This window comes from Crassostrea angulata, chromosome 5, assembly GCF_025612915.1.
Source record: "Crassostrea angulata isolate pt1a10 chromosome 5, ASM2561291v2, whole genome shotgun sequence".
In the NCBI taxonomy this organism is placed as follows: domain Eukaryota; kingdom Metazoa; phylum Mollusca; class Bivalvia; order Ostreida; family Ostreidae; genus Magallana; species Magallana angulata.
The window spans coordinates 44,099,831-44,117,556 of NC_069115.1; the positions used below are offsets into that span (position 1 = coordinate 44,099,831).

General features: G+C 32.2%; 2 long non-coding RNA genes across 2 annotated transcripts; both read right to left on the bottom strand.

Annotated features, from left to right (window-relative positions):
• Positions 1-414: 414 nt before the first annotated feature.
• Positions 415-8,071, bottom strand: LOC128183670 (uncharacterized). The gene is made up of 3 exons (XR_008243642.1): positions 7,974-8,071; positions 934-1,073; positions 415-736 (listed from the first exon to the last, which is right to left on the bottom strand). It is a non-coding gene; the product is annotated as an uncharacterized LOC128183670 (long non-coding RNA).
• Positions 8,072-10,730: 2,659 nt separating this feature from the next.
• Positions 10,731-13,689, bottom strand: LOC128183671 (uncharacterized). The gene is made up of 3 exons (XR_008243643.1): positions 13,482-13,689; positions 12,358-12,513; positions 10,731-12,186 (listed from the first exon to the last, which is right to left on the bottom strand). It is a non-coding gene; the product is annotated as an uncharacterized LOC128183671 (long non-coding RNA).
• Positions 13,690-17,726: the final 4,037 nt, after the last annotated feature.

Sequence of the window (17,726 nt, forward strand, 5' to 3'; positions counted from 1 at the left end):
ATATTAATGTCGAATTATCCTCGCAGACGCTGGAATTCTTATGGTTGTCATCTCTGAATCTAGCACTAGCCAGCACATGTAGACTGACATGATACTGTTTAATCAATGGAACTCGTTTTGGCTCAATTTTCATTTATTTCTTGAATCCCCTCATCCACAATTTAAATCTATACCCATGGTAGATCCGAAAATTTTCTTCAGAATTAATAACATACACAGCAAAAAAAAAGTTATCACTTTATGTATTGCTTTATTATATCATGTTGTGTGGCACTGCAGCTAAATTGTACAAAAGATTTATCACAAAACAACTTATATGCTCTAAATCATCAATGGGTCAACATCAATTGTTTATTATAAACAAAAAAACACCACATGGAAGTTATATGTTCACACATGTTCCTCGTATTGATATTTTTTTTAAAGTACGTTTTTATTCCTGTTTTGTTAAGGCGATAGGGCCTACTTTATATAACACAACACTTGCTAGAAAAAGACAAATAGCAAATGTCATTTTTACGTATTCTTCTAGAACATCATGTGTGTATATTGCAAGCGCCATCCTGACACAGATTACTAAATAAATCCAGTTTTGTAAATCAGAATAAGGCAGCAAAAGCAAGAAAGAGGCAAGCGTCTCTATAACTCCGATCAGAAACATGTATCTATCTGGTGATGGTTGGTATCCGAATAAAGCAGTGGGAAACACAGTGGCATAGTCTTCGTAATTTCGTCTCTGGATATTAAAAATGTAAATCAAATATATGTTACCTTCAATTCTTCTTCAAAGAATGCTAGTATTGATTTAAATGCTGCAACTCCAATAATTGTGGTTTCGACGAAAAATGTACGTGTATTAGTTATTCTTGTCTTTATCGTTGTCCTATCATTCATTCTTATCTGACAAAAAAATCATAATTCATTTTTACTTACCGTTAGTTGGTTAACTTTGGGAAATAAAAAGGAAGTTAATTTCACCAAGCCAAATCTCAGAAATACGATGTTAAGTAGCCATGACAACATGTACAAAGCCATACTCATAAGGTCCATGTTTTGTCCAGATGTTCTTGTTCCTTTAATGTCAAAAGTAAAATATATGTCTGACGTGAAAGTATTTAAAAACTTATCACAACTTCTGATTAGAAAAAAGTTATCCGTATCTACGATATTACCTATTATTGCTCTCCTTATTTCTTCAATCCCTATATTAGCCTTCAACTTCCTAAGAGTTTGAAGCAACGATATTTTGCAAAACATTAGTCTCAAAACTTACAAAAATACTGAATTGAAAACTGAAGCAAATGACTGCCTATTTTAATTATAAGAAAAAAAAACTCATTTGTCTTGAAAAATGGAGCAAAATAATAACCCCACGTCATCGTCGACCTACTTTTGGACATTGTTCTTTCAATGTCATTTATCCTTTCTCTTTTTCAGTTTTTAGCTCACCTGAGCTGAAAGCTCAAGTGTGCTATTCTGATCATATTTTGTCTGTCGTCCGTCTGTCTGTCTGTCTGTAAACTTTTCACATTTTCAACATTTTCTCCAGAACCACTAGGCCAATTTCAACCAAACTCTGCACAGAGCATCCTTAGGCTAAATGGATTCAAAGTTGTGAAAGTTAAGGACCACGCCCATTTGCAAAGGGAGATACTGTGGAATCATTTAAATTCATTGGGGCCAATTTTCTCGGATTATGACTTTTTTGGTGATTCGTGGGGATATAATTTCGTGGATGCGTCGGTTACTGTTTCAGCAAGAGAGATAACTCTTTCTAAAATTGTTTTCGTTGAGGATATAAATTCGTTGGGGAGGGCTTACCACGAACACCACGAAAATTAAGCCACCACGAATTCAAATGATTCCACAGTAGTTAGGAATTATTAAAAATTTTCGAGAAATTTTCAAAAACCTTCTTCTCAAAAAGCAATTATCCAGGAAAGCTGAAACTTGTGTGGAAGCATCCTCGGGTAGTGTAGATTCAAATTTGTGAAAATCATGACCCTCAGAGATAGGATGGGGTCACAAGGGGGGTTCAACTTTTTGCATATGAATATATAAAGTAAATCTTTAAAAATCTTCTTCTCAAGAACCATTCGGCAAGGAAAGTTGAAACCCATGTGGAAGCATCCTTAGCTAGCGTAAATGCAAGATTGTGAAAATCATGACCCTAGGGGGTAGGGTGGGGCCACAATGAGGGTCAAATTTTTACATAAGAATATATAGAGTAAATCCTTAGAAATCTTCATTTCAAGAATCATTTGGCCAGGAAAGCTGAAAATTATATAGAATCATCCACAGGTAGTGTAGATTCAAGATTGTGAAAATCATGACTTCCGAGGGTATAGTGGAGCCACAATGGGGGGGGGGGTATTTGCATAGGAATATATACATTGTTGAGTAAATCTTTAAAAATCTTCTTCTCAGAAACCATTATGCCAGGAAAACTGAAACTTGTATGGAAGCATCCTTAGGTAGTGAAAATTCAACGTTGTGAAAATCATGACCCTCGTGGGTGCGGTGGGGCCACAATGGGGGCTCGACGTTTTACATAGGAATATATAGGGAAAATAGGAGTAAAATCGTCTCCTCAAGAACTATTTGAGTAGGAAAGCTGAAACTTGTTTGGAAGCAACGTCAGGTAGGTTGATTTCAAGTTTATTCAAATCATGATTTCCGGAGGGGGGGGGGGTAGGATGGGTCACGGGGGCGGGGCAAATTTTTACATAGGAATATATGGAAAAAAATTCTATAAAAACCCATTTGCCTAGAAAAGCTTTAACTTTAGTAAAAGCAACTTCTGATAGTGTAGATTCAAATTTGTTCAAATCAAAATCTTTAGGAGTAGTGTGGGGCCACATTGGAGATTCAGTTGTACAAAGGAAAAGATTTAAATTATTCACAAAAACTAAAATGATATTATATATGCTTTTACTTATATGCAAGCATTTTTATATATTGCTGATTCTTTAAAATTGTTTAAACTTTGGCCCTTGGACGATTATTGGGCCTTACAAGGGGTTCAAAGTTTGAAGTAGGTTTATATCCTGTATATAAACAATTGTTAAGGGTCTTTTTAAGAACTGCAATGCTGAATGTGATATGACTATAAAATCATCCTGTTAGAAAAGGGTCTTGATTATAGATATAAGAATATCCAGAAGGAAACAGATTTTTTTGTATAGGATCTACGTGTATTATACCACATTGTCCAGATATTTTGTATTATGACTCCATGAAGCTGATTTCATCATGCCTATTGTTGCTCAGGTGAGCGATGTGGCCCGTGAGCCTTTTGTTCAAGTTTTATAAACATACACTGGCTATGTAAAAATGGTTTCTGTGGATTATTTTTTAGATTTGAGACGAATTTAAATTACGCTGCAGAAAAACATACTACTACTATATAGATTCATTTTTCGCATACTTTTTTTATGACATCAAAGTTTGCCTTTCACCTTGTATGTCTTCCTTTATGTATGCCAAAGAAGATTGGTGAATAAGGCGTGTAAAACGCCTATATAGGGACAGATGATATACTGCAAAATTAATATACCAATAAATCTGATATTTTTTTTTAATTGCTGAAAACAATGTATACATGTATTTAACACACCACCGTTTTGTATCCCTTAAATATGTTAAATACTTGGAATAAGTTGACTTAAACTGGCGTATCTTTACGAGACCTTCAATGCCTTTTCTTTAAGAAAGAGGGTCGAAGCTCCATATTTGTCATAATCTAAATAAGATTTATTGAACTTAACCGATTTCAATCAACAATAGGCCCATGGGCCACATCGCTCATCTGAGCAACATTAGGCATGATTAAACAGTTTAATGGAGTCATAATACAAAATATCTGGACAATGTGGTATAATACATAATTTATCCTGTATAAATAATAATGCCGCCCCGGGGGGTATTATTTAACAAGATGATTTTATAGTGATATAAAACTCTTAACAATTTTAAAGAATCAGCAATATATCAAAATGCTTGCATATAAGTAAAATCATATATGGTTAGATTTCATTTTTTGTGAATAATTAAAATGTTTTATATTCTACAACTGGATCCACAATGTGGCTCCACCCAACTTCTCAAAATTTTGAGTTTCATGAATTTGAATCTGCTCTATCTGAAGTGGCATACATTAAAGTTACAGCTTTTCTAGGCAAAAAGTTTTAGATGAAATTTTAAGATTTTTCTCCCTATGTAAATATCCCCCCATTGTGACCCAATCCTACCCCCGGGATCATGGTTTGAAAAAAAATTGAATCTACACTACCTAACGATGCTTCCACACAAGTTTCAGTTTTCCCGGCTGATTGGTTTCTGAGAAGAGGATTTTTAAAGATTTACTCTATAAATTCTTATCTTAAATTCGACCTCCCCTCCCATAGTGGCCCCGCCCTACCCACGGGAGTCATGATTTTCACATCTTTTAACCTACACTACCTGAGGATGCTTCCAGATATGTTTTAGCTTTCTTGGCTGATTGGTTTTTGAGAAGAAGAGTTTTAAAGATTTACTCTAAGTATATATTTCGATGTAAAAATTCGAGCCCCATTGTGGCCCCACTCTTTTCCCAGGGGTCATGATTTGAACAACTTTAACTTTACACTACCTAAGGATGCTACCACAGAAGTGTCAGCTTCCCTGGCCATATGGTTCTGGAGAAGATATTTAAAGATTTAATCTATATATTCCTATGTAAAAAAAACCCTGAACCCCCGTTGTAGCCCCGCCCAACCCCTGGGAGTTATGATTTGAACAACTTTAAATTTATACTACTTGAAGATGCTTCAACATAAATTTCAGCTTTCCTAGCTGATGATTAATGAGAAGAAGATTTTTTTTAAAGATTTACTCTATATATTCCTTTGTAAAAATTTGACACCCCCCCCCCCCATTGTGCCCCCACCCTACCTCAGGGGTCACTACCTGAGGATGTTTCCACATGAGTTTCAGCTTTTCTGGCCAGATGGTTCTTGAGAAGAAGATTTTTGAAAAATTCTATTTTTTTTTTAATAAATCCTTATTATCTCCCCTTGTGAAGGTGCGTGATCTTTAAATTACACAACTCAATCGCAACTTCTCGGGCCTTTCCGGCAGGCTCGGAAAAACACCTCGAATGTATTACCTAGGCGTCCATGACAACCCCACCCCCCCCCTTTTTTTTTTATAAAACTTGATATAAATACAACACATTTTACGATCTGTTGAGATGTAAGCTCGACTTCATTGAAGTAAATGATGTACCCTAAAATATAACACAGAAGCGACTTATAAGGCTGTCTAGCCGATACTTATTCTAAAGGGAAGCGACTCCATTTTGTATAAAATTCTAATATCCGGTAATGTTAATACATTCGAGGTGTTTTTCCGAGCCTGCCGGAAAGGCCCGAGAACTTGCGATTGTTTCACAACTTTGAATCCCCTTTGCCCAAGGGTGCTTTGTATTAAGTTTAGTTTAAACTGGCCCGTTGGTTCTAGAGAAGATTGTCAAAATGTGAAAAGTTTACAGACAGACAGACAGAGACAAAATGTGATCAGAATAGCTCACTTGAGCTTTCACAACGTGGAAAGATGACCCACTATATTTATAAAATGTCCATTTGTTTACCAAAAGATGAATGAAAAATAATGCAAGTATGTAAATTCGTGGCCAACGTTTCATATTGCATTTAAAACAAAGCACTCTGTTGTGAATGAATTGGACTATGGTTAGAGCACCAGACACTAGATAACATTAGAGAACTAGGGTTTTTAGGATGTGATTTCGATTCCATCAAACCTTTCGCATTTATAGATTTTTTTTCTGATCGATTTCTGATCGTTTGCTAAAATATTCCAATTGGAATATAGTTAGAAATTATCCTTCTGCTAACTTGTATTTCAACATCAAATCTATTCTTTGAAAAAGATATTATATTTGAAATTGTATTTTACGACTTAAGGTGGAATATCCCTCCCATACGAGAGATAACTTCTGTAGAAAATAATCTCACTTTCTTTCTGTTACCTCACAATTATTAAGGCATGTACCAACAAAAGAAGCGGTGCTGGGCCCAAATTTATGTTTGAAGGCGTCAATTACTCATATTAAAAAAAAAATTAAAAATTAAACGAACGAACGGAACCCCAACTTTTAGCAAAGAGGGGGTGGGGGTAAAGTTATTTCCTAATTAATTTACAACGTTTAATACATGTATTTAGTATCATGTACTATTTTCTGTTTTAGCCCACCTCTATCTGTCTGTCTGTCTGTCTGTAAACTTTTTACATTTTCAACAGTCGAAACTTGTTGTAGATTCAAAGTTGTTAAAATCATGATCCCCGGGGGTAGGGTGGGGCCACAATTGGGGGGGGGGGGGTCGAAGTTTTACATATGAATATATTGAATAAATCTGTAAAAAATCTTCTTATAAACTAATCAGCCAGGAAAGCTGAAACTTGTGAAAAGGCTTACCCAAGTAATGTAGATTCATAGTTGTATATATTATGATCGCCGGGGTGGAGGGTGGGGCTACAATGGGGGGGGGGGGGTCGAAGTTTTACATAGGAATATTTAGAGTAAATCTTTAAAAATCTTCTTCTCAGAAACTGATCAGCCAGGAAAGCTGAACTTCTGAAATCCTCAGGTAGTGTAGATTCAAATTTGTACAAATCATGTTCCGCAGTGGTAGGATGGAGCCACAATTGGGGGGCGGGTCGAAGTTTTACATAGGAATATACAGAGTAAATCTTAAAAAAAAAATTCTCAGAAACTAATCAGCCCGGGAAGCTGTAACTTTGTAGTCGAAGTTTTACATTGGAATATCATATGTAACTTTGTAGTCGAAGTTTTACATAGGAATATCATAGAGTAAATGTTTAAAAATCTTATTCTCAGAAACTAATCAGCCAGGTGATCATTTATAATTGCTAGGACTTTGGCCCCAGGACAATTCTTCGGCCTCACAGGAGGTTCAGAGTTTGATGTAGGTTTATATCCCATACATAGACAATTGTTAAGGATCGTTTTGAGAACTACAGTACTCAACATGTGATATGACTATAAAATCATTGTGTTAAATAATGAACTTATGATTATAATCATAAGAAAATCCAGGGGGGAAATGGATTTTATTTATACAAGATCGATATGTATTTTTGTACATTATCCAGATAGTTTGTATCATAACTCCATTAACGATCTCCGATCCGCAGCAAAGTTCGATAACTCTAAATTATCTGGATTTCTTTTATTCGTACCATAAATCTTACTTTTATACAGACAATTTAAGTTTAGTATTCTACTGCTAGTAAAACCATCAGTTATACAACTGCATGCTTGGCGTAGTGGATCCACGGAGCACTCCCACTTATACTAGTATACATCTTTGTATAGAGTTCGAGCCAATTGATGCAGCGGAATTTTTTTTAACTCAACTTGTTTCTTTATTCCATTATATCTATTCTATGCAAATTTACAATGACTTTGTAAATTGCATCGATGCTCTCTAAAAAATTCATTTTATATCATTTCATTTATAAAGGTTGAAAGAAAAATATCATTCTTATGAGGAAAAAAATACTTTGAGGATGAGGATCGGATAACCTTTAGCTGATTCTATCATTCTTATTGTTCCTCAGGTGAGCGATGTGGCCCATGGGCCTCTTGTTTAAGAATGAGATACCAAGAATTGCATATATACACGCAACCATTTAAGAAACCACATGGGTCATAATGAGGAAATTGAAATACCGTTAAAAAGACTATAAGGACTGTGTTTTGTAATCAACACGCCAGGGCGACAGAATACACTTTAGTACTGATATTGGAGATCAAACTGATATGGCGTATTGATATTTTAGGAGTTGTGTTCAGCTTTTACAATTATTTACCTGGCAAAATATGTACAGATGTCCATTACTAAAATTCTTTATAACTGCAACCGACAGAAATAGAAATCAAAGAAAAATACCTCTTCACAGTATATAAGCTGCAAACGTTCTAAAACGATCTGTATTTTCGTTTTCAACAACCTTGTGCCCGATTTTTACAATCACAACTTCTCGCCGGGGCTACCCTTCAAGTTTATTTCCGAGCTCTTCCGAGAAGACCCGAGAAGTAGCTCTTTATTGTTTTAAAATTCAGTGGTGATATCACTTTATAATATATACCGAAACAGCTCTCATAGGTTTTGATTTATCATAAAATATATATTAATTTTAATTCTGATTAATATATCGTTACAGAAAAATATAAACATATACATCATGTATATACACCATTGCAAGGTAAACTCTTGTGATGGTATCGTAGAGAGAACCCAAATAGCGCATGGATATTTAAGACTCATGCTATCTTTAATCTAATCATTAATAAACAACAAACATGCAATGTGAATTTATTATCTTAAAATGCACAAGAGAAATAACAAGAATCAAAGGGCAATTGTAACTCTTCACTATGTTTTCTAGACTCAGTTAATACGATGCTTATTTCGTTTTCCACAATACTGTACCCAATAGATTTTTTTGTCTATTTATATTCTTTTTAGGTCACTTTATTTTTTTTTAAACTCAATGCATTCTATATTTGTCAGAGGTATTCATTGCATATCTCATTGAACTTTATTCTTTAAAAACCTGTATAATTATGTACATAAAATTGCTAATAAGTTCTACAAAAAAATTAATGGATCTACATATATATTGACATAATAAGAAACTACTTATTATATCTTGATAAAAAAATTCATATTCTCAAAATATTATAAAAATAATAATAATAAAAATAATCATTTATACATTTTATTTCAAAACTAAGGTGTTATCAAAATACTTTATATACACCTACTACAAAGTAAGTGATTTAATTTCAAAGTTGCGATCATATAAACATCGTTATATGAGATTGTTTTCCTGTTTTGATAACGCTAAAGGTCTTTCATTGTATATATTGTATATTTATGCTTATTTACTATTTATCTACTACTTATCTATTCATTTATACAATGTACCTCTGACTTTTGAACTGTATATAATGATTGACCTCATGTACGATTACATGGTGTGAGCGAATAAACTGAATTGAATTGAATTGTATAACACAATACATACTAAGAAAATACATAAAGTAATCGCAACGTCTACGTATTGTTCTAAAACATCAAGTGTGTACATTGAAATTGCCAACATGACACAGAAAGTCTGATTTCAGAAATAAGATGTTCAAAATCCATGACAACATGTACAGAGTCATTGTAATATTGGTCACTGTAATATATTCGATCGCTATACAACTGCTCCGAATTCTGGGTTTATATACGGTCCGTTGTTCCGAGAGAATAAGAGTTCTGTATAAAATACAAAGTTATAGGCAACTAAGTATATTTATATCTTTGTATTTTATACAGAACCCTTATTCTCAAGGAAATTACAGTAGTAAAAAATGGACACCACTGTCCAGCACTCTAAAGTCTTTTTGTCAGGTATTCGCGATACTGAATGGGACAACAATACATAGCAGGATAACCCCTGAAACGATGTATTATTAATTATATGTGTAGATTGCCTAATGACGCATACCTCAACATCAAGTTCGCACAGCGGAGCTTGAAGCAGCGTGCATGAGGTTAATGAACACTAAGCCATGTAATCCGTTTTTACAGCCCAATGTTATAAATACTTAGAGAGAGATTTGTTGTAATTCAAAATGGGTTTTGCAAAACTGGTTGATTTTACTACTCCGATTTTAGTTTTGGTGGTTACAAACAATTCTAACAATAAAATTCTTCTGTGGTCTCTTGAGCAAGATAATACGCAGAAGCTATTGAAATATTGGCAAATATACTTATATAACTGTTAAACCTGTTTCAATGTTGATGAAATTGAAAATTATTTGTAAGCAATTTTATCTAAACACTCCCTTTGCAGATAAGAAATGCAGTAACGCTAAAGCTCTATGAAAAAGGCATTGAAGTCCGCGATGTTTGTCTTGAGCAGATATTTCCTAACGTTTCTCTGCATCTTCACCTGTACTCTCGACTTAGTTGCCTATAGAGGTAAAGTATCTGCCCGTCACGAAGATGGTGCCAGTTTGACAGAACAATGTAATTACATGTATTTGTGATAAGGTTATGCAATAGAAAAATTTAAATGGTTGAAGCATTACTAGTATACATGCACTCGGAGAGTTTTATAAGGTAGATTATGATTTAGGGAAAAAAATTATAGTCGACCTGTACTAATTAAGCATTTTTCTACTTTATTTTTCTTTCTTTTTTTAAGAATGACATTTTATTAAGCTCTGGTGCATAATGCATAAAAGAACATAGATATACATTTTCACCAACAAACATTCATTTTCCAATTCTCGGCCTTAGATAAATTTAATATGAGAGAAGAGAAAAAGGTGTGTTTGATTTAAAATTATTATAAAGACTAAGTGCCTCGAAATAGATATACATGTAGTGCATTTCATTTATTTAAAATATTACAGTTTTCTACATTGCTATTGAAAATTGAAAAATACGTTGTTGTTTTTTGTTTTGTTATTTTTTTGGGGGGGATGGGGGGTTTGGGGTTGTTGTATTTTTGTTTTTTGGTGGTTTTTTTTTGGTTTTTGGGTTTTTTTGCTCTTATTATGACATGTATAAATTTACGTGTACCACTTTGTAATGACAAAACAGTGGCTATAAATCAAAAATGATAGTTTTCATATTTTGAAGATTTTTTATGTGTGCTTGTTTAACAAATATATTTGATGTTCTGATTATGCAAGAATTTCAGTACAAAACAGAAACAAATATTGCCATAAAATTCAAACATATTTTATTTATCCTCTTATGGATAGTATAGTAACAGGCAAAGCCGATTCATATCCTCTTCCAAATAAAAAGTCAAGTACTTGAGTTACATAAAATTGATAGTATACATAAAGTATAGTATCATTGGTTAACAAAGTAATATAATTGATATTTTGTTTGCATAAAATAAGGGATTATTGAACAATATGTAGTCCTAACTTTACCATTGACCTATAGAAAAATAAATAGTTTTTTCTTACTCAGTGTATCAAGTACTGTCATTTTCTGTATCATTACCTGCAAATTCAGCAAATGGGTATATAACTCCAATTTTCTACATCTTCATATATATGATTTGGCTTCTTGTATATTATTTGCATTCTAAAGTTATAGGTCATGAATTTATATAATCGGTATGATCTACCGAATCAAGCTTACAATTGATTACTAAAGCATTATTATATTTGTTCGAATTAGCAATTTACAGATTATTATGAACATTCACATTAGAGATTTTAAATGTAACTATCTTTTTTAAACTTACATTCTTTATATATAAATTTAGAAGATTTTCAATGCATTTTATGTTAATTAGTCAGCAGTATTCCTCGCATATTAAATTATCTAATTTTTTCTATAACGACATTTATATAAAATATTAAATAGTTTGCATTGTGTTCTTACTGTGCATAAAATCTTCTTAAAGGTTCTGCAATAAACGAAAAAAGGATTGAGAATAATCCTATACAGTGCAATGAAATATATAATTAATATGTGCCTTGTTTTATTACATTGTGTTGTGTAGCAATGTATAACTATGACTTTTACAGAGGATTTATACCGTAACTGCATTTTGTGGAATAAAACGCTAATAGGTTCAACAAAACATCATTGGGTCAACATTGATTGTATATCATACACGGAATTAAAACAGCGTATTAAAGTAAAATGTTTAAATCGAACAAGTTCTCAATTTTGATTTTTTTAAACGTGTTCATTAAGAATGCCTTACTATCAACTGTAACGTAAGATTTGAAAGTTGCAGTTATACATGTATAATTATCATGTATTATTCAAGATCGTTTTCCTGGTTTGCTAAAGCAATAGGTCCTACTTTATAAAGCAGTATAAATGTTAGAAAAAGACATATATCATACACCATTTTGAAGTATTGTTCTAAAACATCATGTGTGTAAATTGAAAGCGCCAACATGACACAGAATACTAAATATACCCAAGTATGCAAATCGGTGTAAGGCACCAAAAGCAGGATAGAGGCAAGCGTTTCGATGACTCCAACCAAAAGCATGTATCCATCTGGTGAAGGTGTGATTCCAAATAACATAGTTGGGCACACAGTAGCATATTGTGCAAACTCTTGTCTCTAGATAATAAACAGTAACCATAATAATCATTCTTTACAAATTACACAAGTAAAATTTTTTTTATTTTCAATTACATTATGAATATTTATAGTCATCAAGCTAATCCTCATCTTTGCCCTATCAATTATGCATGTCTAACAATAAGATATACTTTTAATTACTTTACTAACCGTTTTCTTATGGTCCTTTGAGAGTAAACGACTGGTTACTTTGACCAAGCCTGCTCTCAGAAATATGAGGGTCAGTATCCATGACAACACGTACAAAGCCACGCTGATAAAGTCCATGTTTTGTCCTGCACTTCTTGTTACAAATCAAATGTTACCCTAAAGTCAGAAATTAAATGACGTCACTCAAAAAGTTCACACTTAATTGACCTTTTTTTTTGTTATTTTATAGGTACTTATATAAGAAAACCTTTTTGGAAATCTAAGTATTAATATGTAATGTGCTTAAGGAGCAATATTTTCAATTGATTCATTTTCATTGAGAGGCAAATGATTAATACAGTTACATGGGGTTTAAACTCATGTGTATCTTTCTTAACAGGAGAAGTTTTTTTTCGAAGATCAATGCTAGAATAAACTTTACTCTAAATAACGAAGAACGCAGCAAATCCTTTTTGTCAATCAATAGCAGGGTGCACTGTCGCATTGTTTACCTAAATCTATATAAAGGCCGATCATCGACCCTTTAAACGGAAAACTAGTTCGACAGTTTGTTCGTTTGAACAATTAAAACAAATAGAAAACTGAGGGTTGAAAAAGTCCTTTTCTTCAAATGAAAAAGCGTATCTTTTTTCGTAAACAAAGACAATTAAAAATAATGTCACGTTTCTATAATAACATGCTGTTATTAATTCGATATGCTACTTTGATTATGTATAGAAAATGTACATTGTATTATCTTGGAACAAATACTTTTGACTTTTGTAATACGATAATTATAATCTTAGAGACATTACATAGACGACAAAGTAAAAATAACAATATCTTTTGGCATATTTCTTGTTCACTGGATAAAAATACGCAGTAAATGATGTGAAGGTAGATTTACACATAAATAGTCTACATGTATTTTGAAATTCTAAAGGATTGTGTTTTGACATTAAAACGCCAATCTGCCCCCCCCCCCTCCTGCACCCCCAGAATATCCTTAGTGGATAGTCCAGCGTAAACCAACAGAATAAACTCTTGTTCATGAACTAATGTTGAAATAATATGACATGTTTTTGAAATATGCACAGATGTACAATAATGTATCTTAATGAGCACAACTAAAATATATCAAATACCTTTCACAGTAGATATGCAGCTTAAACGATGCGTATTTCCCTTTTTCACAATCTTTTCCCCCAGAATTTGTTTACAATTTCGCAACTTCACGCACGACCTTTCCTTCAACCAGCTGTTAAATGATATTCCGAGTTCTGCTAGAAAAGCCCGATAAGTTGCAATTGATTATTTTAAAACGACTAGATCTTTAGAATTAACATATGCATGTACGGATATTTTTTACCCGAGAAAATCGTGCAGCCTTGCAACAGGTCATTGCTACGCGTATTTAACGTCATGAAAATATGTGTGAGAGAGTAAATTTTCTTATTTTCTTTAAAGGTGATTAAGGAAAGGCTCTATAGTCCATTTATTAATCAATCATTATTGTTAACGAAATTAAATAATGAACGATATGCGTTTCCAAATAATGTCAACCAAAAATATTTTGTACAATTGTAGTTACTGCAAACATTCCTAATACAGGCACGTAGAATCGTTTTTGAAAGTGTGTGTGTGGGGGTGGGGGGGGGCAGACTCATCCAAAAAATCTTGACAAGCAAAAGAAAAAGAAAAAAGATGAAATTTAAACTTTCAAAAAATCTTCAAAATCCTAATCCGTGGGGGAACTAAACACACTATAAAAATACAGCTTTGTTGCAACCACTATTGAAATAAAACCACTATTGAAATAAATTATTTCAATAGTGGTTGGGAATGCATTTCATTAGAAAAATCACTTTGCAACCACTATTGAAATAAAACCACTATTGAAATAAATTATTTCAATAGTGGTTGGGGAATATTTCATTTGAAGAATCACTTTGCAACCACTATTGAAATACAATTACTATCGAAGTAATTATATCAATAGTAGTTGGGGATGCATTTCATTTTAAGAGTCACTTTACAGACACTTTTAAAGACTTATGTTTAATTATTTATTTTTTTTTGTATACGAGAATGAACTTTTTAGAAATATTACTTTGTTATTACTATTGTAACGCAAGAAACACTTTATCTAACGAACAATATCAGATACAAAATGTAGGTATTATACTTGCAAATTTTACGGTATTAATAATCAAGACTAAAAGGAAATATGGTATAATGTTACAATTTTCACGGGTGTGCAAAAATATATAACCAATTCACGAAAATTAAAATGCAAACAACTTTTTTTTTCGAACAAACGATTGATTTCAAATTCACAATAAAGGTATTGAAGACTTATATTTTATAGTAATTATAACCGAGACTATCAATTTAACGTACCTCTTTTCGGATTTTTACTGTTGTGCAGAAATAAAAAAAATCTCGTAGAATGATGTATAGAATTGTTTTCATATTCTTTTCTTTACCTTTTTCTTTCTATTGATATATAATGTGAAAATCGTAAATTATTTGTACAAGAATTAACACATTAGAAATTACCGGAACTTAAACCCCCTGCATATTAAACTAAATCAATTAAGGATACATGTAATTATAAACATCAATATTAAGATAATTTATTTCAATAGTGGTTAGTGATGAATTTTATTACGACCACTATTGAAATAAATTATTTCAATAGTGGTTGGTGATGAAGATTATTACGACCACTGTTGAAATAAATTATTTCAATAGTGGTTAGTGATGAATTTTATTACGACCCCTATTGAAATAAATTATTTCAATAATGGTTGTTGATGAATTTTATTACGACCACTATTGAAATAAATTATTTCAATAGTGGTTGATGATGAATTTTATTACTACCACTATTGAAATAAATTACTTTTATAGTGGTTGGTAATGAGTTTTATTACGACCACTGTTAAAATAAATTACTTCAATAGTGTTGGGTTATGAAGCTTATCATGAGAAATAATTTGCAACCACTTTTGAAATACAAACAATATATAAAACATTATATAACATATATCATTATAATAATCTTTATTGAAGTACATTATGATAATCGTAATTGTATAAATGTACTTCAGTACAAGAAAAAATGTGCAGTATTGGCAATAAATTTCATTTTCCACACCACATTTATGATATTGTTTTTGTGTAGGTCGTGGATGTACTTCATTTCAAGTATCAATTTGCAAATAGTAATTCGATATTTTTTATAAATTATATATAAATGTTATTTCATTATATATATATATATATATATATATATATATATATATATATATATATGAGAGAGAAAGATAAGTAATTTAAATAGCGGTTTGAAACAAATTATTTCAATAGTGGTAAAGGACGCGTTTCATTACAACCACTATTGAAATAAGTTATTTCAATAGTGGTTAGGGAGGCGATTCATTACAACCACTATTGAAATAAGTTATTTCAATAGTGGTTAGGGAGGCGTTTCATTACAACCACTATTGAAATAATTTATTTAAATAGTGGTTAAGGACCCGTTTCATTACAACTACTATTGAAATAAACTATTTCAAAAGTGGTAGGGATGCATGTCATTTTTATGCCTATTATTCCGTCTGCGTATAGCACTGTCAGTTCCAGATGACATGTGGTATGAAAAGCATGACCATATAAAGGTAAATCATGATTGAAAAGGAATTTATCATATCATAAGACATACTTCATATCTGAAAAAAATTCCCCTAGCAGAAAGGAAAGTGCTACAAATAGACATAATAATAGACATAAAACTGATATGCATCATCAATCACTATTGAAATACTTTTTTAAATAGTGGTTGAAATGAAAGGTATCCATAACCTCTATTGAAATAATTTATTTCAATAGTGGTTGAAATGAAACGCATCCTTAACCACTATTGAAATAATATATTCAAATAGTTGTCGTAATGACGTACATTCCTAACCACTATTGAAATAATTTATCTCAATAGTAATATTTATAATAATATTTATCAATAAATAATGATTCATTATACAGGGGGTTTGAATAGTTCTAGTTCTGGCAATTGACAATATGTTCACTATCATTTAAATACATGTAATATACAATTTTCATAGAACATGATATGTCTGTAGAAAGAGAAAAGAGAAAGAAAAAAATAGAAAAAAGAAAAAAATATAAATTTTCAAAGTAATACTTATAAAGATATTCATTCTAAGCTACGATTGAAAAATAATTTTAATAGGATATGTTCTTCAACAGTGTCTGTAAATTGATTTTTAAAATGGATTACATCCCGGAACAATATTTAAATAATTTATTTCAATAGTGGTTACAATGTGATTCTTCAAATGAAATACATCCCCAACCACTATTGAAATAATTTATTTCAATAGTGGTTTTATTTCAATAGTGGTTGCAAAGCGATTTTTCTAATGAAATGCATTCCCGACCACTATTGAAATAATTTATTTCAATAGTGGTTTTATTTCAATAGTGGTTGCAACACAGCTTGCTATCGCCACTTTGCCAAAGTTTCCAAGAACACTATGGCTGTAAATTGAAAGCGTCATCATGACACAGAATACTAAATACATCCAAGGGTGTAATGCGGTAAAAGGCAGCAAAAGTAGGAATGAAGCAAGCGTCTGTATGAACCCGATCACAAACATGAATCCGCGTGGCGGTGGAGTGTACCCGAATAATTTAGTTGGACATATAGAAGCATACAGCACGAACTCTTCACTCTGGAAAATAAAGGATAAACTTAGAATAGTTACATTCTACTTGAAAAATTCCAGCACATGCATCATTTTTGAAATTTTACCATTCGCTTAGCTAAATAATTTGTTTTAAGCCACCTCTGTTATGATTTTTAAAACATGTTTGTTTGTGAACATCGCTAACATTCATGTTTAACTTTTATTATAAGAAATATAAGGGCTTCATCTTAACGTACTGTTTGTTGATGTTCTTTTGGAAATAAACGACTGGTTACTTTGACCAAGCCTGTTTTTAGAAACATGACGGCCAGTATCCATGACAACACGTACAAAGCCCCACTCACGATGTCCATGTTTAATCCAGCAGATTTACAAAACATTCAATCCCCTGAAGTTGAAAATTGAATATCACTGCGACATTAATTAATAGTTGAACACGACTCTTTCATAGGTAGAGAGTTGCCCTTTACCGCCATATTTCTACGTTCATTTCTTTTGCAGCTAATTCTGTACAAGCCACTGTATTTTATACTGCTTAGCAACTCTTACCCGTTTGGACTTGCATCTTATACATTATATCCTATTATAACTTTGTCCATTAGAATCACAAAGCGGCATCATTTTTAATGCGGCTGTTGTAAATTGTGTACCATGTGA